Genomic DNA, 20,154 nt, shown 5'->3' with positions numbered 1-20,154 from the left:
TGAATTAAGCAGCACCATGGCCATTTCTTTCAAAGTGTGTTTGGAAACTAGCCTAACTCGCTTTCAAAAAATATCGGAACCAGAAGCTTGCCTTTAGCACTAGCAATGCTGTGCAGAGTAAATCAGTTACTCCTTCCCTCTCTCCTACAATAGTTGTGAGCAAAACTCTTTTTTAAAAAATTGTGTGTGTGTGAGGCAAGTAGGGTTAAGTGACTTGCCCAGGGTCACACAGCTAGTAAGTGTCAAGTGTCTGAGGACACATTTGAACTCAGGTCCTCCTGACTCCAGGACCAGTGCTCTATCCACTGCACCACCTAGCTGCCCCCAGTTCAAAGCTCTTTATAAACCTTCAAGTAAACACTGGAGAAGCATGAGCTGCTGTGATTACTCGTAATCAAAACTGCTCCAAGTCATAATCGAGATGCCGTCATCCCTCAGTGTGGCAGAGTGGAGAGAGCCTTGGTGTAGGAAGGCTTTGGGAGGGGCATGGAAAACCCCATTGCCTTTCTAGCCTCTAAACTTCAGTGTCCTCATCTATGAAATGGGAATGATTATCCCTGCATGGAGTGAGTGGATAGGTGGAGAGCACTTTGAAAATTACAGAGTGTTAGACAAATGTGCGCCACTCTGAATTATGGCGGCTCTACCCACAGCTGCCCTTCTCCAGCATCTCCTCTGCGGTAAAGGGAGGCTTTCAGATGAAAAACAAATCTCGCCTACTTCAGCTGTGATCACAACGGCACCCTCAGAAGCACAAAATCTCAGCAGTCAAACCACCCACTCATCCCCTCCCCTCAGAGGAAAATTACAAACCCCACTGAAAGAAGCCCGTTGGCTTTTCTTTTTCTTTGTATTATTCTCTAGACATGTAAATGTAACATCATATCAGGCAACTGCACAAGGTAGATCAAGAGTAGGAATAGTCATGGGAACACTGGCTCTCAGAGAAGAAGAGGACCCTAGCATGTGGAAAATCTGAGTTAGAGAACTCTGAACATAGAATGTGAGAGCTGGAAAGGGCCTTAGAGGTCAAGCTCCACCCTCTCATTTGTGAGAGAGGTGAGGAAAATGAAACTTTTGGAAGTTAAGGAAGAACAAGAAGTCTAAAGATGAGCAAGACAGAAATCAAAAGCTCTGCCGTCTGAAAGATGCAAATAGGACAACACTTCCAAGCTCCTGTCGGCTGAGTTCTCTTAGGAACCTACTCCAAGTTTCTGAAGGAGGCACAGACACAGTGGAAGTCAGTGGACTGGGTTCGGGAGTTGGCCACATGTGTAGCCCTAAGCCGGTCACTCCCCCTACCTCTCTGGGCCTCCCTTCTCACACTCTATGCACTGTTCCTTTCTGATCCAAGGCTCAGAAAAATTCAAAGCTTGGATGTGGCTTTCAGGGCACAACAAGTCCAACCTAGAACTGAGTTGGAATCTCCTCTCCAAAATCAAACAATAGGGAACACACTCTTCCCAAGACACCCAGCTCCAGTCTCTCCCTGTTCTACAGGATCCTCCACACAAGTACAAAGGGAAGGACTGATCTTGTCATTCCCTGAACTCAACTCCAGGCTTATCCCTAGATCAAGGATCAAATATCAACTCCTTTGTTTAGCATTTAAAGCCCTTCATAACCTACCTTTCTAGCCACACTGGTCCATGCCATGCACTCTCTTTTTTTGTTTTGTTTTGTTGTTTGTTTTTTTTGCAGGGCAATGAGGATTAAGTGACTTGCCCAGGGTCACAGAGCTAGTGAGTGTCAAGTGTCTGAGGCCAGATTTTAACTCGGGTCCTCCTGACTCCAGGGATGGTTTCTATCCTCTGCACCACCTAGCTGCCCCCTACCCACTATGCTTCTTAACAGGGCCTAAGATAGCTTTCTTCAATGCCCTATCAAAATGCTGACTCATGATGACATATATTACCCCCCCTTCCCATATTTATGCACTTAATCACCCAGATGTCATATTTTACATTTATCCTTCTTAAAACTTATCATGTAAAGAAAGAAAAAAAACTGGACCAAAGGTGGAGAAACCTCGAACAGTCCTGGAAAGAGCTACTAAACTGCGTTCTTTGCTTGGTGCTTATATGTTCGTTTGAAAGGCTATGATTTTGACCCTTTGTTTGGTATGTTTATTTTGCTGATGTCCATTAAGTATATAATAAACAAAAGCTGTAAAGTTTTTCGATTTTATTAGATTTGGTCTATTGCTCTAGCCTGTTGAGATAATTTTGGATCCCAAATCTCTCATTCAACAAAAGTTAACTAACTCCCCTGCCCTCTGTTCGTATCATACTCAAATCTGAAAAGCAAACGGGATCTAATCACTACCTTTATTTAGATGAGTCCCAAATATCTAGTCCTCTCTGAAGCTGCATCCCATAGCATCAACGGCTTGATACACTTCACCCGGCTTTCCCACTAGCATCTCATCTTCCTCTCTAAACTCTCCCCTCCTCCAAAGATATTTCTGTCAACAACACAACCAGTTCTCAGAAGTCAACCAGATTTGTAACCTCAAAATCATCCCTGTCTCCTTTCTGCTCCTGTCCTCCCAAATCCACCACCTCTCAAATCCTGCTGATTCTTCACAAAGTGCTTCCAATCTTTCTTCTATTCTCCACTCACACATCTACCACCACAGTGGTTATGCTAATGACTTCTCCCATAGATAATTATAATAGCCTCTTTTTTTTTTTTTTGGCAGGGCAATGAGGGTTAAGTGACTTGCCCAGAGTCACACAGCTAGTAAGTGTCAAGTGTCTGAGGCTGGATTTGAACTCAGGTCCTCCTGAATCCAGGGCCAGAACTTTATCCACTGAGCACAACTAGCTGCGCCATAATAGCCTCTTAATTGGTCTCCCAGCCTCTAATCTTTCCTTTCTCCATTCCATCCTCCACAGAACTGCCAAAAGAAATCTTCCTAAAATACAAGACTGACCATGTCATCGTTCTCCTCTAAAAACCTACTGCCCCTAGAGTAAACAATAAACTCGGCCATCTAGCTGTAGAGGCTCCACAATCAGCCTCCAACCTACCTTTTCAGCCTTATGTCACATTCAAACACTCAACATGCCAGCAGTAGTAGCCAATATTCTCTAAACTCAATATTCCATCTCAGAATTTCTGAATTAGGAAGGATCTCGGAAGCCAACAAGTCCAGCTCATACAAACAAGAATCCCCCTCTATATTATACCTGAAAAACAATCAAACAACCTTTGTTTGAAGACTTCCATTGTGGGGGCAGCTAGGTAGCACAGTGGATAAAACACTGGCCCTGGAGTCAGGAGGACCTGAATTCAAATCCTGCCTCTGACACTTAACACTAGCTGTGTGATCTTGGGCAAGTCACACAACTCTCATTGCCTCTGAAGAAGAAGAAGGAGGAGGAGGAGGAGGAGGAGGAGGAGGAAAGAAGAAAGAAAAAGAAAAAGAAGAAAGAAAAAGAAAAAGAAGAAAGAAGAAGAAGAAGAAAAGACTTCCAATGCCTCAGCATTTAAAGCAAGTCATTCCCCATGCCCTGAAAGTAGTCTCTCCTTTTCTCCTCTCTTCAGAATTTTTATTATCCTTTAAGATCCACTTTTCTACCCTGCAAAACTTTTCCTAATCCTTCCATGTGTTATATCCCTCCAAAGGAATGTAAGCTCCCTGAAGGCAGACACTTTTATATTTGACACATATATATTCCCAATGCCATATATATATATATATATATATATATATATATATATATATATATATATATATTACACAGAAATGTTTGCTATATTTGATACATACCATCTGTGTCTTCATTCAAATCACCAATAAAAATACGGGCTGCAACACATTTGCAAATGTTTACAAATTCTATGCTTTCTTTTTTGTCTGTGAGGCAATCAGGATTAAGTGACTTGTCCAGGGTCACACAGCTAGAAGTGTCAAGTGTCTGAGACCAAATTTGAACTCAGGTCCTCCCAACTTCAGGGCCAATGCTCTATCCACTGGACCACCTAGCTTCCCCAGCTTATGGCACAGGTAACAAAGGAATCATTATCCCCAGTTTAGAAATGTGGAAATTACGGCTTCAAAAGATCAAATAATTTGTAAAAAGTCATAAGGTCCTAAGAAATAGGACTTGAACCCAGGTCCCTCTTGACTCCAAATTCAGCCCTCTTTCTAAATCACATGGATAGTCTGCTATTGTTGCTTCTGTCTAATCTGTTCCTTTTGAATAATGCATATCCTGGTCATGGGTCATATATCTCAGAATATCTTAGTTATACCAATGCTGCAAGGCCTCACCTAGCTCTGACATTCTATGTTCTCAAGGCCCTCCTACTTCTGACATTCCATGTTCTAAGGGTCCTTCCAGGTTCCTGACATTCTGTGTTCTAAGGGCCTTCCCAGCTCTGACATCCTGTGTTCTAGGGGGCCCCTAGCTCTAACATTGTATATTCTAAGGGCCCTCCCAGCTCTGACACCTGGTGTTCTAAGGGCCCTTCCCAATCTCAGACAGTCTATATTACAAAGGTCCAGAATGTCCCTGCTTGGGTAGTCTATGTTCTAAATTATTTTCTAGAACTGCAATCCTATATTTTGAGACTCCTTCTAGATATGAAGTTTTGTCATTCTGTAAATTTCATACAGAGCATTTTGATAATCCACAGAAAAACATCGTGATCATAGGTTTACTGAAGAAAAAAACAGAAACCAAATCAATTTTATAAGGACACTTTAGCTTATTAAACAAACAGCAGCTTCCAAATGTTCATGTGCCCCTGATGACAGGGACTGGCAATAAGAAGCTGTCTCATGCTCCCTGTGTACACACTTCAGAAACAGCAAGTGTTCTGCTGATGTGGTGCCTCCTTAGAGGCAGAGAGTGAAGCAATGGGCAAGTCGAGAAGGGTTTTCCTCAGACATTTAAACATTGAGTCATGGCTTTTAACTCCATGCTTACTGCATACATTTGACCTGTCTGTGCCTACCTGTACTTTGTTTGTTTTGGGGGGGGGGATTTTTTGCAGGGCAATGGGGGTTAAGTGACTTGCCCAGGGTCATACAGCTAGTGTCAAGTGTCTGAGGTTGGATTTGAACTCAGGTCTTCCTGAATCCAGGGCCGGGGCTTTTATCCACTGTGTCACCTAGCTGCCCAACAGCTGTACTTTGAAACCCTTTGTCAGTCACTCTGCACAAGGGATAGCACTGCTAGATCTGTGGCCTGGAGATGCCTTGGAAATGGAAGGCACATATTTGCACTGAACCAATGGTTTTGTGGAACAAACTTCTCCATAGAGTATCTGTTATAGGTGTACTGTGGCATCATGTCGAGGTTGGAAGGGACTTGAGTAACGATTCTGTCTAGTTTTCTTATTTTACATACCACAGGAAAGAAAGGCCCCAAACCAACAAATCCAAATGACTAGATGGCTAGATAATGGTAGAAACAGAACTAAAACCCCAATTTCTTTGTGGCCAATCCAATGATAAATATTTATTTTTGCTTTTTTTTTTTCTTTCTTTCTTGTCTTTTTTTTTTTTTTTGCAAGACAATGTGCCCAGGGTCACGCAGCTAGTTAAGTGTCAAGTGTCTGAGGCCAAATTTGAACTCAGGTCCTCCCGAATCCAAGGCCAGTGTTTTATCCACTGCGCCACCTCACTGCCCCCTATTGCTTCTTTTTTAACCTCAAAAGATCTACTTTGCATCAGCAGCTCTGTTCAAACATTCTCAGTCATGGCCAACTCTTTGTGACTCCATTTGGGGCTTTCTTGGCAGAGATAGCAGAGTGGTTTGTCATTTCCTTCCCCAGCTCATGTGACAGATAAAGAAACTGAAGCAAACAGGGTTAAGTGACTTGCCCAGGGTCACACAGCTAGTAAGTATCTGAGGCTAGATTTGAATTTAAGTCCTCCAGACTCCAGGGTAGGCACTCTATCCACTGTGTCACCTGGTAGCCCAAGATCTTCAGTTCTGCTTGCTCTCAATTTAATGTAACAAGATGCCCTTCCCAGGATAAGTTGATCACCAAAAATCTCTTCATGAGGCTGTTTAACTCAGCCTTGGATATACTCAGCACCTTCCTACCTCCCTCTGTCTCCTGTCCCCTCTGACTGGAAGCTTGGAGGACAGAGCACTCAACTCTACCCACAGCCTTCCTTTATAAAGGGGGGCAGATCCTGGCCTTTCCAAATGACTCCACTTTGTATTTGTATCTCTGCTTGGTCTTAACTTCACAGAAGACATGCCCTTTGCCAGGTACTCCCTGGTGATTCCCTATCCCCAGCACCCCCACCCCGGTTTTCTAAGCTTCTTCTTGGGTGTTGTCTTCTACCATTAGATTGTAAGTTATTTGAGGGCAGGCACTATCTTTGCTTTTCATTCTCTTCTTTGTATCCCCAGTGTTCAGCACAGTCCTGGTACATAGTAGAAACTTTTTTTCATTTTTTAAAATAAGAACAAACATTTTTATTTAAAATTTTTAGTTCAAAATTCTATCGCTCCCTCCCTCCATTCCCTCCCCCTTTCCTGAGGTAGTAGCAATCAGATATAGGTTATACATGTGTGCAATTATGTAAAACATTACTATATTAGTCACTTTGTAGAAGAAAATGAATTAAAGAAAAAAATGAAAGGAAATGAAAAATAGCATGATTCAGTCTGTGTTCAATCAATATCAGTTCTTCCTTGGGAGGTAGATAGTATGTTTCATCAATAGTCCTTTGGGACTTGTATTGTTGAGAATAGTTAAGTCATTCCCAGTTTTTCATCAAACAATATTGCTGTCACTGTGCACAATGTTCTCCTGGTTCTGCTCACTTCACTATACATCAGTTCATGCAAGTCTTTCCAGGCCTTTCTGATGTCATCCTGCTTGTCATTTCTTATAGCACAATAATATTCCATCACCATCATATACCATAGTTTGCTTAGCCATTCCCCAATTGATGGGCATTCCTTTGATTTCCAAGTCTTATCCACCACAAAAAGAGCTGCTAAAAATATTTTTGTATAAATAGATCTTTTTCTCTTTGGGGGATGTCTTTGGGATATAAACCTAGCAAGTTCTTGCTGAATCAAAGGGTATGCACAGTTATATAGCCCTTTGGGTAAACTCCACCAAGAGTGGATTAGTATCCCAGCTTTCCTACATCCCTGCCAACATCCAATTATTTTTCCTTTTTGTTATATTTGCCACTCTGAAAGGTGTGAGGTGATACCTCAAAGATGTTTTAATTTGCATTTCTCTTATCAATAGTGATCTAGAGCATTTTTTCATATGACTATAGATAGCTTTGATTTCTTTTTCTGAAAACTGCTTGTTCATATCCTTTGACCATTTCTCAATTGGGGAATAATTTGCATCTTTATAAATTTGACTCTAAATTTTTGAATTCTCTTTATATTTGAGAAATGAGGTCTTTATCATAGATCCTTGTTACAAATATTCTTTCCCAGTTTTCTGCTTTTCTCTAATCTTGGTTTACACAGTAGAAACTTAATAAGGGTTTACTGAATTGAACTGAGCTGAGTGATTACATTTAGTATGGATATTTCTACCATGGGTAGAGATTATAACCTCTTTATACCATAATAGCCTTTATAAGTTGCTGTAGTTAAAAAAAATATCCTCTTCCCTTGAGCCGTCCTAGGTAATCAGTTAAAATGGTGAGGTACTCTCTTGATCCAGAGAACCCCACAAAATCATGCAAGTCAAGGGGTTCAAATCTCCGGGTCTACTTCAAGAATACCCGTGAAACAGCCCAAGCTATCAAGGGCATGCACATCCGAAAAGCTACCAAGTATTTGAAAGATGTCACATTGAAGAAACAATGTGTTCCCTTCCGTCGATACAATGGTGGAGTTGGCAGGTGTGCCCAGGCTAAGCAGTGGGGTTGGACATAGGGTCGTTGGCCCAAAAAGAGTGCTGAGTTCTTGCTGCATATGCTTAAAAATGCAGAAAGTAATGCTGAACTGAAGGGTTTGGATGTGAATTCTCTTGTTATTGAGCATATCCAGGTTAACAAGGCTCCCAAAATGCAACGGCGTACTTACAAGGCTCATGGCCGAATCAACCCATACATGAGTTCCCCTTGCCATATTGAGATGATATTGACTGAAAAGGAACAAATTGTTCCTAAACCAGAAGAGGAGGTTGCTCAAAAGAAAAAGATATCCCAAAAGAAACTGAAGAAACAAAAGCTTATGGCACGGGAGTAAATGTGGCATTAATATGCAAATAAAAGTGGAAAATCACGTTTATCCTTACCATAAAAAAAAAAAATGTATCCCCTGATGGCTAACCTTTCGGAGTTTCCAAAAGCTCAGCCATCTCTCCTCCATAATGTGGCAAAGCAAGAGGTTTTTTAATGAAGGGCATTTAGCTCACCCAGGCATAAGACTCTGCTTTGCATCTGGCCTGAGGATGAGGAAAAGGTACCACTGGAGAGGAGAGGTCAGCTATAGCTGGGCATTCCCCAGCTGCTGTAGCTCGTTGCATCCTTCCATGCCACTCTCACCCCTGAACCAACCACACCAAACCAAAGAACTGTTTAAAACGAGGTAGAGAATAATCAGCAAATGTTTGGTCATTCTTGAGGTTTCCATGGACCACAATCACATAGCAAAGCAGACACATAGCCTAGCCTTTGAGATCAAGTAATTCTCTCAGAGCCCCCACCCCCACCCCTACCCCCAGATGTCTGGGATGAGGATCTGTGTGATAAAGCCTTCCTTGCAAGCTTTCTTTCCAAAGTATAACTGCAGCACAGAAAGAGAATGATTTGTAGAGGTCACAAGGAACATGGGTAAAATCTTCCCCCATAAATTCAATCAGCACGTCTGAGTTCAGAGTAATAGAGTTCCATTTCCAGCAATAATCCAATGAGTCCTAGAACTGACCTCTGGCTCCTTGATCGGTCTTTCTCAATTTAATATATACACCACCACTACCCTCTTCCAGTTCAATGTAATGCTATTTAGACTTCCTCAGCATATATCACACAACAAAGAGAAAAATGGGGACAATTCCAGAAAGCAGTGACTACAGCACCTGGATTTCACACTCAAACCCTGACTGTAAGCAAAATCAAATTCTCAATGATATGGATTTAGTCATCATCTTGGATGCAATAAAAGCTGTACTTTCTCTCCAAATTGGGTTCACATAAAACCTCGGTACAACTAAGAGCCATGCATTTAATTTCATTCATTTTGGGTATCACTGTTCTCTTCGTGACGAAGACAACAGAATAAAGAGATCAGGCATCTTTACCTAAATGAAGAGACCTATCTTTAAACTCTTTTTAAAATCATCACTCTAGGTCCTTACATGAGAGCTGATGCTTTCCTGTGGAGCAGAAATGATCCCGGGTTCTCCAAAGCAAAGGGTTCTAGCAACACAATCGCTCTGACAGGACTCACACTACACAGCAAGGTAGCAACTGACAGGATCTTATTGCTGGCATATTGGGCAAAAAAAGAAGAAACTGTGTGGCCACAGGAATTCAAGAAAACCATCTACCAAGGCACCAAGAGAATGCAATATGCATCATGATAGGATTCGTGAAATCAAGGATTTTAAAAAATAACTTTGGGCAATTGTGCTTCGGTGTATTTTTTTTTCTTTCTGAGATTTACTTTTAGGAATGTCACCTACATGCAGGGGAGGCCCACATGTGCACTAATTACACATGCCGTACTTGGTAGCTTTCTTCCTCAAAGGATGAAATTCATTCTGACACTTAAGCAGATTAGTGCCCTGAGCAGCCAGAATTCAAATTATCCTTTAGAAATTGTATGTTGCCAATATATTACAAAACATCCATCTCAAACTCCACTGGGGTCTTATGCATAAGCACTATCTAAGCAAAGAAGGTACTTTCATTACACAAGAATACCTCATTAATTGGTTCTGCAAAAGAATGATTTTTCAGCAAAACAACATTATAAGGGAGCAGACAGATGTTCAGCTGGGGCTCAAGCACTGACCTTGCCCTTTGAGCCTCAAGTGATCAGCTAAGCAGCGTCACGCTAGGGGTTCACAAGGTTTTGGTGGAGGAGGATTTGGCTCCATTAAATTAAAGTCATTGCCTACAATTCAACGTTGGTTGAGATCATCTATTGGAGAGTCCATTTTCCAGGACCAGAGAAACCAAAGGGCTGTAGGGTCTTCCCTCTGGAAGGGACAAGGGGCCAAAACACTTGCCAGCCACCTCGACAGTCTGAAGGCACCTCACTGAGTACTGGAGACTGCCACTTCCTGAGCCCCAATGGCAGGGCAGGCAGCAGGGCCCCCAGTGTGTGGTAATGTAGGCAACAAGCACACAGTACCGATATCTGTCATTATCTCCGGGGACCAAATGAAGGAGGGAGGGAAGAAAGGAGGGAAGGAGTGGTTGGAGAGAGGAGGAGGCACTAACTCCAAATACTCTCTCCTTCCTTTCCCCTGTTTTTCCCCTGTCGCTGGCAGGAAGTGGCTCACACAAGCCAAGATTTCTGAAGTCAATGATTGTGCTGCAGCCCTAATGCTGATCAGACAGCAGGGTCAGGCTCCAAATCCACAGCTGTTCCTCCAATGGGGCTGGCACAGGAAATGAAATCCTGAAGTACAGAGCGCAGCTCTAACCTGCAGTGACAGCAGCTGCTCCCTCCAGGGCAATCTGGGGATATAACACATTATGTTTCCCACTCCCACCCCATCCATATACTGAAACACTTTGTAACAATTTAACTTCTCCTCTAACTTTGAGCATTTTCGGGTTTTGTGCTCATAAAAAGAGGAGGCTGAAAAAATATGCCACTTAACCCATGGCCTTTAACAAAATGTTCTCTGTGCTAAAACACTTGGCATGGCAACAGACCCAAGAAAACCCAAAAGGAAGATGGCCCTAGTCTGGCTCCTACATTCAGATAAAGACAACATCTATCCAGCGGTAGAAATGTCCAAGGCCCCAAGGATTCTAGTCAGTCAACGAGCATTTATTGAGGGCCTACTAATATGCCGGACCTGTGCCAGGCGTTGGAGATACCAAGAAAGGTGAAAATAGCCCCTGCCCTTCTAATGGGGAAGACAGCATGGACATGACTACGCACATGGAAGGTCTAGACAGAGGAAATGGAAGAAGTCATCTCAAAGGCAGGGAAGGGGTGGGAGTGCAGAACCAGGAAAACCCTCCTGCAGACTGGGGGCCTTGAGCTAAGTCTGCAAGTGAGAAGGTAGTCAGATAGGCAGGAAGATCCCCTGGGAGGCAGCTGGGTCACAAAACCCCAGAGGAGGACACATTCGGGTAGAGACAGTGATGAACAGAGAGGCCAAGGAGGATATGGTCCGAAAAGAGGACACTGGATTTCACAGTTAGATCCCTGCTAACTTTGGAGAGGGCAGTTTCAAACGATGAGGGTAGAAGCCAGATTACAGAAGCAAGTGAGAGGAGATAAAGAGGAGGCAGAGGAACAAGACCTTGGAGAGTGATTCCTTCTCCAATCTGATAAACATTGATTAAGCGCCTACTATGTGACAGGCACTGTGCTAGCCCTTTCAGCAGTCCTTCAGGCATCAAGCGCTTCCGATCAAAGGTGTCCCCTAGTTTCAGAAGCTGGTAATGTTAGCAAGTTCCTCTGATGGGGAAACGAGAGCAAAAAGGAAAAACAAACAATCTACCACCCTTTCCCAAGAATAATAGCGAATGACAGCATTTCTATAGGGTACTTTGCAAAACATCATACACAGTACTTTGGAAAATTCTCTGGCAAGCAAACTTTTTACAAGTGTCTCACTGGCTCCTTCAACAAACCTGGGAGGTAGGTGCTATCGTTTTCTTCATTTTACGGATTTGAAAGCTTCCCAATGAAATTTGTTTAATGTTGTCCACTGAATTTGCTGCTTTAGACCTCATAAAATGTGAGTAATACAGAGATCACTGAGACTGAAACTCTGAGGGCAGGTATCAGGGGAGCCTAGAGCAGCCCTCTTCCACAAAAGGAGTCAGTTGGTGGTTCATTCTTTTCCCCTCGGCGGCTCCTAGAGGCTTTCTTGAGGAAGAGGAATGTATTCCTATATTAAACCACTAAGTTTGTAGCTGCAAAGGCCAAGAAATCCACAATTCCTCTGTTAGATCCTCGTCAGAAAAGTCAGACTCAGGAGCCCATATTCCCTCCAGAAGAGCATGCTGGGTCTTCTGGATGGTATTCTCTCTAGACTCACTGATTTCCCATCACTCTCCAGGAGATGCTGGATCATCTTCCCATCCCAAGGAAAAGTTCAGACTCTGGCGGAGGGGAGAATATTTTGAATTTAGAATTTCTTAGGTGTTCCTGGCATGTCTTGAGGATTCCTAGTATTCCTTCTCCAATCCTGGTTGAGTTCTGGATCTTCTTGCCATTCAGAGTAAGATTCGTGATTTTAGTAGCTAGAAGAATGGCATGCTTAATTCTTTTCACTGAACTTATGCTACAGCTAATTATCAGATGTCCAAGGGTTCCTTTAACCTCTGCCCAAATAAGGAAGTTCTCCTGACTTCCTGAGCAATTAGCCATAGTGTTTAGGTTCATTTATTTATTTATTTAAAATTTTGCATTCCAAATTCTATCCCTCTCTCACTCCCTCCCTACCCTTCCCCCTTTCTGAGGTGGTAAACAATCAGATATAGGTTATACATGTACAATTATGTAAAACATCACCATATTAGTTATTTTTATCTATTTATTTATTTAAAGTTGGGAGTGTTTGGGTTCAAATGCCCCTGAATCGGAGTCTGAAGCAATGAGATTAATTTAGAAATTGTCGATGGCTGACGGCACAAGTCCGCAAGAGGAGGGCACCTCTGGGTGCTGTCCTCTGACTTTAATCCCAGAGATATCTAGGAAATGGACAGCCTGTATGGATGGACAGCCGGTATATAAATGCCACACAGGGGTCCATGATGGTAATGAAGGATAAGGCATCCACTGGATGTTCCCCCTTTGAGTACTTTTCATGGTTCTGATATGGATTTCTAGGAATGCTCTTACTTTATCCTTCAATAACTTGGGATTGCAGGTTTACGTACTTGGTAGAAGTGTTGGAAGCACAAGATCTGGTTTTTGTGATGAGCGGTTTGTTTCCAAAGCTCTAAGACCAAACCTCATGAAAGCTTGTTCTCTGGTGGCTGCTTCTAAAGGCCTTAGCCCTTCAGGGCTCTGAGGCCTCACTCAGGACCATGTACTGGGAAGATTCCCAGCACCAAGATGAAAGTTTGAGGAGAAAAGCTGGAAGGTGGGATTTTCCAGGAGTCTCAAACAGAACGCCTCTCACTGGATTTCTTGATCATTTTTTGGTCTGGTGCCAACTTCAGGTTTTGCTGGAGAAGGTGTGTGCCATGAAGGAGGGCTCATGACAAAAATATCAACCAGCACCTTCTTTGTACACAAAGCCTCCCAAGTCTTCCACTTACTAGAGTCCTTGTCCTCCCTCTCTAACGACCTCAGATTGATTTGGTATTTACCCTGCCTATGCATGTACTCTGAAAGAATGCAAAGCCCTCGGCAGTGAGGATTTTCATTTTTTGTTTGCATGCCCAGCCTCTGGCAAGAGGCCTGGTGTACAGGGGCCATAAACGTTTGTGGATTTACTGGTTAGTTCAGAGACATCTTCAGTACCAGTGACCTCACTCACCCCCAGGTCCTCCATCCTGCTGGGTCCTTGTTCCTACTGTCCCATGGAGTGCCTAACACAGAGGATCCTCCAGCCTACTCCAGGCTTCTCCTTTATATTCTGTGGGTACTAACGGAACACTTGGGCTGCCCATTGTTCTCCCTTAATTGAACCATGGGCCCACTTCTTCTGCACAGGTCCTCTTTAGAAAGATGCTCCAGGGGTTATGGGAACAAAGAACTAGAAACAGAGTAGATGCCCATATTTTAAGGAATGGTCAGACAAACTGTACAACACAAATGCAATGGGATACAGTGCTGTAAAAATTATGAGCATGATAAATATAGAGAAGCGTGAAAGGACTTATATTAACTAGTTCAGGAAACTAATATACAGCAGAAGTGTCCAACTTTGGCTGCAAAACTTCCCACTCATGTGGGAAATGTTTAATAAAATAAATAAAAAATATAATACAGCAGAGAGAATGTTAATTTGTGGTTTTCTAAGTCAATATGCAGCCCATTAGTTCTATTTGAGTTTGTCATCACTTGAATACACGACTACAAAAATATAAATAGAAAGAGAAACCACAAAACAATCAAAACTATATTTTGCACAAAAATTATAAAGAGCAATCTTGGCCCCAAGGAAGAGATATGAAGATCCACTCCCTACTCCTCTGATTAAGTTGGGTACCATAGATGTGGAGTAATCCAACACCTTTTTTCAATGTGATGATGGGTTCATTAAGTTTTTTTCCCCTTTCTTCCCCTTTTTATAAAATTATTTGTCTTTAGAGATGGCTCTCTGGGAGGGGAAGGCATGCAGGGGGAAATTTAGGTGACAAAAATATTAATAAAATGTTATTTTTTTTTTAAAACAAAGAAAGAAACTTGCTGCAGTTAGAGAGAGTCACATGGGCCTGGAACCAATTTTTTATTTGTCACTATTTTCATAGGTTACCGTGGTCAAAAAATTTACCAACCAGTCACAAATGTAACTCTATTTACTTAACTGGGTTGGTCCTTTGATGACAGACTCACAAGGAGCCTATTTAAAGCCTTTCCAACATGATAAAGCCATGTTGGACACTGGAACCAAAGTTTATGATTTGCTGGCATAGCTGTTGAGAATTCAGATTCACAAGTTTACTTAAGCCAAAGTGTGGTGATTACCTTATTAGAACATCAGCTCCTAGTAAAGTGTACAAATTACATAGTACCAGTGAAGGGAACGATAGTCAAATATAGAAGAAGATGACCTTTGGATGAATCAAAAGAATGACATGTGTCCATATATAAGAAGGGCAATGGCGGGAGCCATCCAAGATGTCATCACATCTCCAATCTTGTCTGTCCACCATGTTACCATTCCGACATGATATTACCAGTTACAATACCTCCCTGTTGAACTTGGTTTATTCCCTGAGTCCCAGCTCTGCTGCTAGACCACAACCACCTTTCTCAAGGGAGATTTGTTCCTGGAATCATAGCCCAGTCCAAGTCTGTTCCCCGCCCCCAAAGTTAGCCTGGGTCTCAAGGGAGGGTGGGCAGATAAGAGGCTGGAATAGAGTCAATCCTTAAAGAAATGTTCTTCATTTGATACTGAAGCATGAGCTAAAGGATTTCCACAGGATTTAGGACTTTATGTCCCTGTTTCTGACATGGATTTTTTCCTCCACAAAATCATTTTAAATTATTTGATTAAAAGAGAGGCCAAGAATATCAAGGGAATCAATGAAAAAATATGAAGGAAAATGGCTTAGCCATACCAGATCTTAATCTGTATTACAAAGCAGTAATCATCAAAACAATCTGGTACTGGCTAAGAAATAGAGTAGTGGATCAGTGGAATAGATTAGATACGCAACATACAGCAGTAAATGACCATAGTAATCTAGTATTTGATAAACCCAAAGATCTAAGCTTTGGGGACAAGAACTCACTCTTTGACAAAAACTTCTGGGAAAACTGGTAAGCAATATGATAGAAACTAGGTCCAGATCAACATCTCATACCATATGCCAAGATAAGGTGTACATGAGTTAGACATAAAGGGTGATACCATAAGCAAATTAGAAGATTAAGGACCTGCAAGATCTATGAATAAGAGAAGAATTTATGACCTAACAAGAGATAGAGAGCATTACAAGATATAAAATGGATCATTTTGTTTTGTACAAACAAGACCAATGCAGCTAAGATTAGAAGGAGAGAGGAAAACTGGAGAAAATTTTCTTCAGATTTCTCAAATATATAGAGAACTGAGTCAAATTTATAAGAATACAAGTCATTCCCCAATTGACAAATGGTCAAAGGATAGGAACAAGAATTTTTCAAAAGAAAAAAATCAAAGCTATCTAAATAGTTATATGAAAAAAATGCTCTAAATCAGTATTGATTAGAGAAATGCATATTAAAACAACTCAGGTACAACTTCACACTCATTAGATTGGCAAATCTGGTAGAAAAGGAAAATGACAAATGCTGGAGGGGATGTGGGAAAATTAGGACATTAATGCACTGTTGGTGGAGTTGTAAACTGATCCAACCATTCTGGAAAACAATTTGGAACTATGCCCAAAGGGCTATCAAACTGTGCACACCCTTTGACCCAGCAATGCCACTACTAGTTATGTATCCCAAAGAGATTTTTTTTAAAGGAAAAGGACTTTTATGGACACAAATATTTATAGCAACTCTTTTTGTGTTGTCAAAGAACTCGAAATTGAAGAATAGCTGAACAAGTTGTAGTATACGATTGAGATGGAATACTATTGTACTATAAGAAATGAAAATAAGCAGGATACTTTCAGAAAAACCTGGGAAGACCTACATGAACTCATGCAAAGTGAAATGAGCAGAACCAGGAGAACACTATATACAGTCACAACAATATTGTATGATGATCAACTGTGAATGACTTAGCTATTCTCAGGAATACAATAATCTAATCTAATACAATTCCAAAGGATTCATAATAAAAAATACTATCCACCTCCCAGAGAAAGAACTGATGGGAGTCTGAATGCAGATTGAAGCATACTTTTGTTAAACTTTATTCTCTTGAGTGTTTTTTGTCTGTTTTCTCTATAACATGATTAATATGGAAATATGTTTTTTTATGACTACACATGTATGACCTGTATTACTTGCCACCTAAGTGAGGGCATAGAGGAGGGAAAGAGGGAGAGAATTTGGAATTCAAAAAAATTTTTTAAAACACCTAATGTTAAAAAATTTTACATGCAATTGAAAAAAGAGAAAGAAAAAAAGGGAGGGAGGGAGAGAGAAAAGAAGGAAGGAAGGAAGAAAATTCAGTCACTTTAACTTCACCATGGGGCAAGAGACTAGGATTTTGTAAAGAATACCACTACTATTAATCATAGCTCTCACCAACAAAACAGCATTTCAGACATTTTCCTTTAGTCACCGCTAATTCTCAGAGCAATCCAAAAAAATGAATTATAGGTCAGTAGTAGTATAGGCAGATCTATAGGAATCTATAGGACAGAACCACACTACAGTAAACATCCTTGTGAATTAACACCAGAAAAAGCTAATTCTCCATGTTCCTACAGAAACACACAAACTAGCCTACCAGATTATACCTGGGGACCATACTGAGATCCTCTCTTTGCTGCAGAGACTTTGCAGCACACCTCACTCCCTGACAACACTCCTCCACAACAAGCTGCAAATATTGATCCTGCCTGGTCATATAAATAGGAAGTGAAGAAGGGGAAAGCATTCTGCCTTCTGCCTGGGGTAGCTCACTGGTTAGGAAAACCTATGTCTATGGACACTCTTTCTAGACCAGCCCTCCCCATTCCTGCAAAAAAACAGCAGATGCTGATTCAGCCACAGAAGGAAAAGAGGAAAGCCAAGGGAGGAACTGGGGCAGGAGGCCAGCATGCCTGGCTACACTAAGCCTAAAAGAAAGGGGACTGAAAACCAACTGGGGCAAGTCCTGTCCCCATAGGGTATATTTAGGACAGAGACCAGATTGGTGAACATTAAATCCCCCAACATAGGAGAAGACTAAGCTCTTCAACCTAATCCCAAACTAGCAAAGGGAGAGGAGTCAGAAAGTGAGTGATGAAAGAATATGGGGCGGGGAGGAGGCTGAAAGGGACACAATTTCAAGAGGTAGAAAACTCTATAAACCCAGATCACAGGGAGAGACAGCAACAAAGACAATTCTAAAACTAGAAGGAAAATGAAGCAATTGAGACACAGAACCTTGTGGAATACTAAGAGAGCATGGAACAAGAAATTCCAGAATGGTTCAAATGAGAATGGTTCAAAGAGAAATGAAATTTGTAAGAGAAAATAATACATATGAATGTACATCAGGAGTTATGACTCTCTCAATGCAATAATAATAAAAAAACTAAATCAGAAAAGATGAATCCAGAGTGATGAATTTTTCCAAAGAAGAAAAAGAGAAATTTAAAATATAGGTGTCTAAACTATTGAAGTAGAGGAGAATCTAGTAGAGAAGAAAGAAGCAAGAACACATGATCTCTATATACACCAAAGCCATTGACCTTCAATACAGGATGACAAAGGACAATTTATGAATCCCGTGTGTTCAGTCTCCCAGAACATTTCTAAGATGTAAAGGGAAGTGATTCAAATTTATAAGAATAAGAGCCATATCTCAACTGATAAATGGTCAAAAGTTATAAATAGTGTTCAGAGAAAGGAAAACCAAGCTAGCAAAAGACATATGAAAAAATGTTCTAAATCAGGGGTGTCAAATTCATATAGAATGGATGCCTGTGGCTGAATACTGACTTAGAAAACCACAAATTAACATTGTTGTCCAGTTGGGTGTGACTCTGTGTGATCCCATGGACTTTGCTGGGGTTTTCTTGGCAAAGATAACAGAGTGATTTGACATTTCCTTCTCCATTGTGTTCCCATTTTACAGATGAGAAACTGATGAAAATAAGAGTTAAGTGACCTGCCCAGGATCACACAGCTAGTAAGTATCTGAGGCCAGACTTTAATTCACATCTTCCTGATTCCAAGCCTGGTGCTCTATCCACTATATCACCTAGCTGCCCACTGTACATTAATGGCAAATGTAGCATTGTATCGGAGATTAACTCACTGTTGGTGCACCTATGAACTGTTCCATAAAATCTGGAAAGCAATTAGGAACTATGACCAAAAAGTTTTTAAACTGTTCATAGTCTTTGACCTAGTAATACTTCTATTAGGTCCGTACACCAAAGAGATCAAAAAAAGAGAAGGATCCATATGTAAAAAAATTATTATATCAGGTCTTTTTATATTGGAAATTCAGGGAACATCCATCAACTGAAGAATGGCTAAACAAGTTATGATACAAGAATGTGATGGGATACTATTGTGCTGTTAAGAAATGAAGAAAAAAATTAAAAAAGAAAAAAGAAATTATGAAGGGCTTGGTTTCAGAGAAACCTGGGGAGATTTTTATGAACTGATAGAGTAAAGTGGGCAGAACTAGGATAAAAATTTATACAATAAACATGATATAACAATATATATATAACCAATAATATAATGCAAACAACTTTGAAAAATGTAGGCACTCTGATCAATAAAATGACAAAGCATGATTTCTGATCCCCACCGATGCAGAAATTCATTTTGCTTAACTATACATGTTTGTAGCAGGGGTTTTGTTTTATTTTCTTTCACAATGGGGACGGGAGAGAGGAGGGAAGAGGGGAGAGAAGTCAGATTTTCACTGATTAAAAAAATAAAATTTAACTTAAAAAAAGAAGAGGGGCTACAGGAAATGAGAGAGGTGATAGAAAGTAGTCCGAAACAGGGGGTCAAAAAATGAAGGCAGGAAGGAAGAGGGGGTCAAAAGAAAGAACAAATAAAAATAAAGGCTACAAATTAGAGACTAAAATTTCAGACTAGACAAAAAGGTAAGAGAATTAATGAAGAAAACAAATAAACTCTTAGCAAAAAAAACACAGGAAAACCATTTAGCAAAAATAAGTTGAAAGGAAAGAGATGAGTTATTCTGAACTAACCACTTAACTTAGAGGGGAAAAAGAAAGGAAGACATAGATAAATTAAAGAAAGAAAAAAATAATAATTTAAGTAAAACCCCAAATTAGAAAGAAATAAATGGAAGTTGAGAGTAAAGAAAAGAAGAGCCTGTAGGAATAGGGTTGTATCAGAGTAGTTTTAGGAGAACTAATCTCAGGAACAATGAATTGACTTAACAGAATAAAGGGACTTTTTAAGATTTTTAAAGATTTAAATTTTTTTATTTAAGCCATACTAGAAGCACAAATGGATAAAAACATAAACTTAACTCTCATACATTTTGACACAGCTGGGTGACATAGTAGATACAGCAATGCACTGGGGCTAAGGAGGACCTGAGTTAAAATCTTGCCTCAATGTGAGCCTGGGAAAGTCATTTGACCTTTCTCAGCCTCAGTTTCCTCCTGAGGATAATAATAGCACTTACCTCACAGAGTTGTTGTAAGGAACAAATGAGAATATGTGTAAAGCATTTTGCAAACTTTAAAGCACT

At 40.8% G+C, this 20,154-nt stretch overlaps 1 protein-coding gene and 1 pseudogene across 1 annotated transcript in view; one reads left to right on the top strand and one right to left on the bottom strand.

Annotated features, from left to right (window-relative positions):
- The window catches only part of CRTC1 (CREB regulated transcription coactivator 1), a 141,905-nt gene that overhangs the window by 70,869 nt on the left and 50,882 nt on the right, over positions 1–20,154 (bottom strand).
- Positions 7,618–8,195, top strand: LOC122735456 (annotated as a pseudogene).

Source organism: Dromiciops gliroides, chromosome 1 (genome assembly GCF_019393635.1).
Source record: "Dromiciops gliroides isolate mDroGli1 chromosome 1, mDroGli1.pri, whole genome shotgun sequence".
NCBI classification, from domain to species: Eukaryota; Metazoa; Chordata; class Mammalia; order Microbiotheria; family Microbiotheriidae; genus Dromiciops; species Dromiciops gliroides.
The sequence above is the reverse complement of the archived record's forward strand: the minus strand, read 5'-3'. Positions and strand labels throughout refer to the sequence as shown.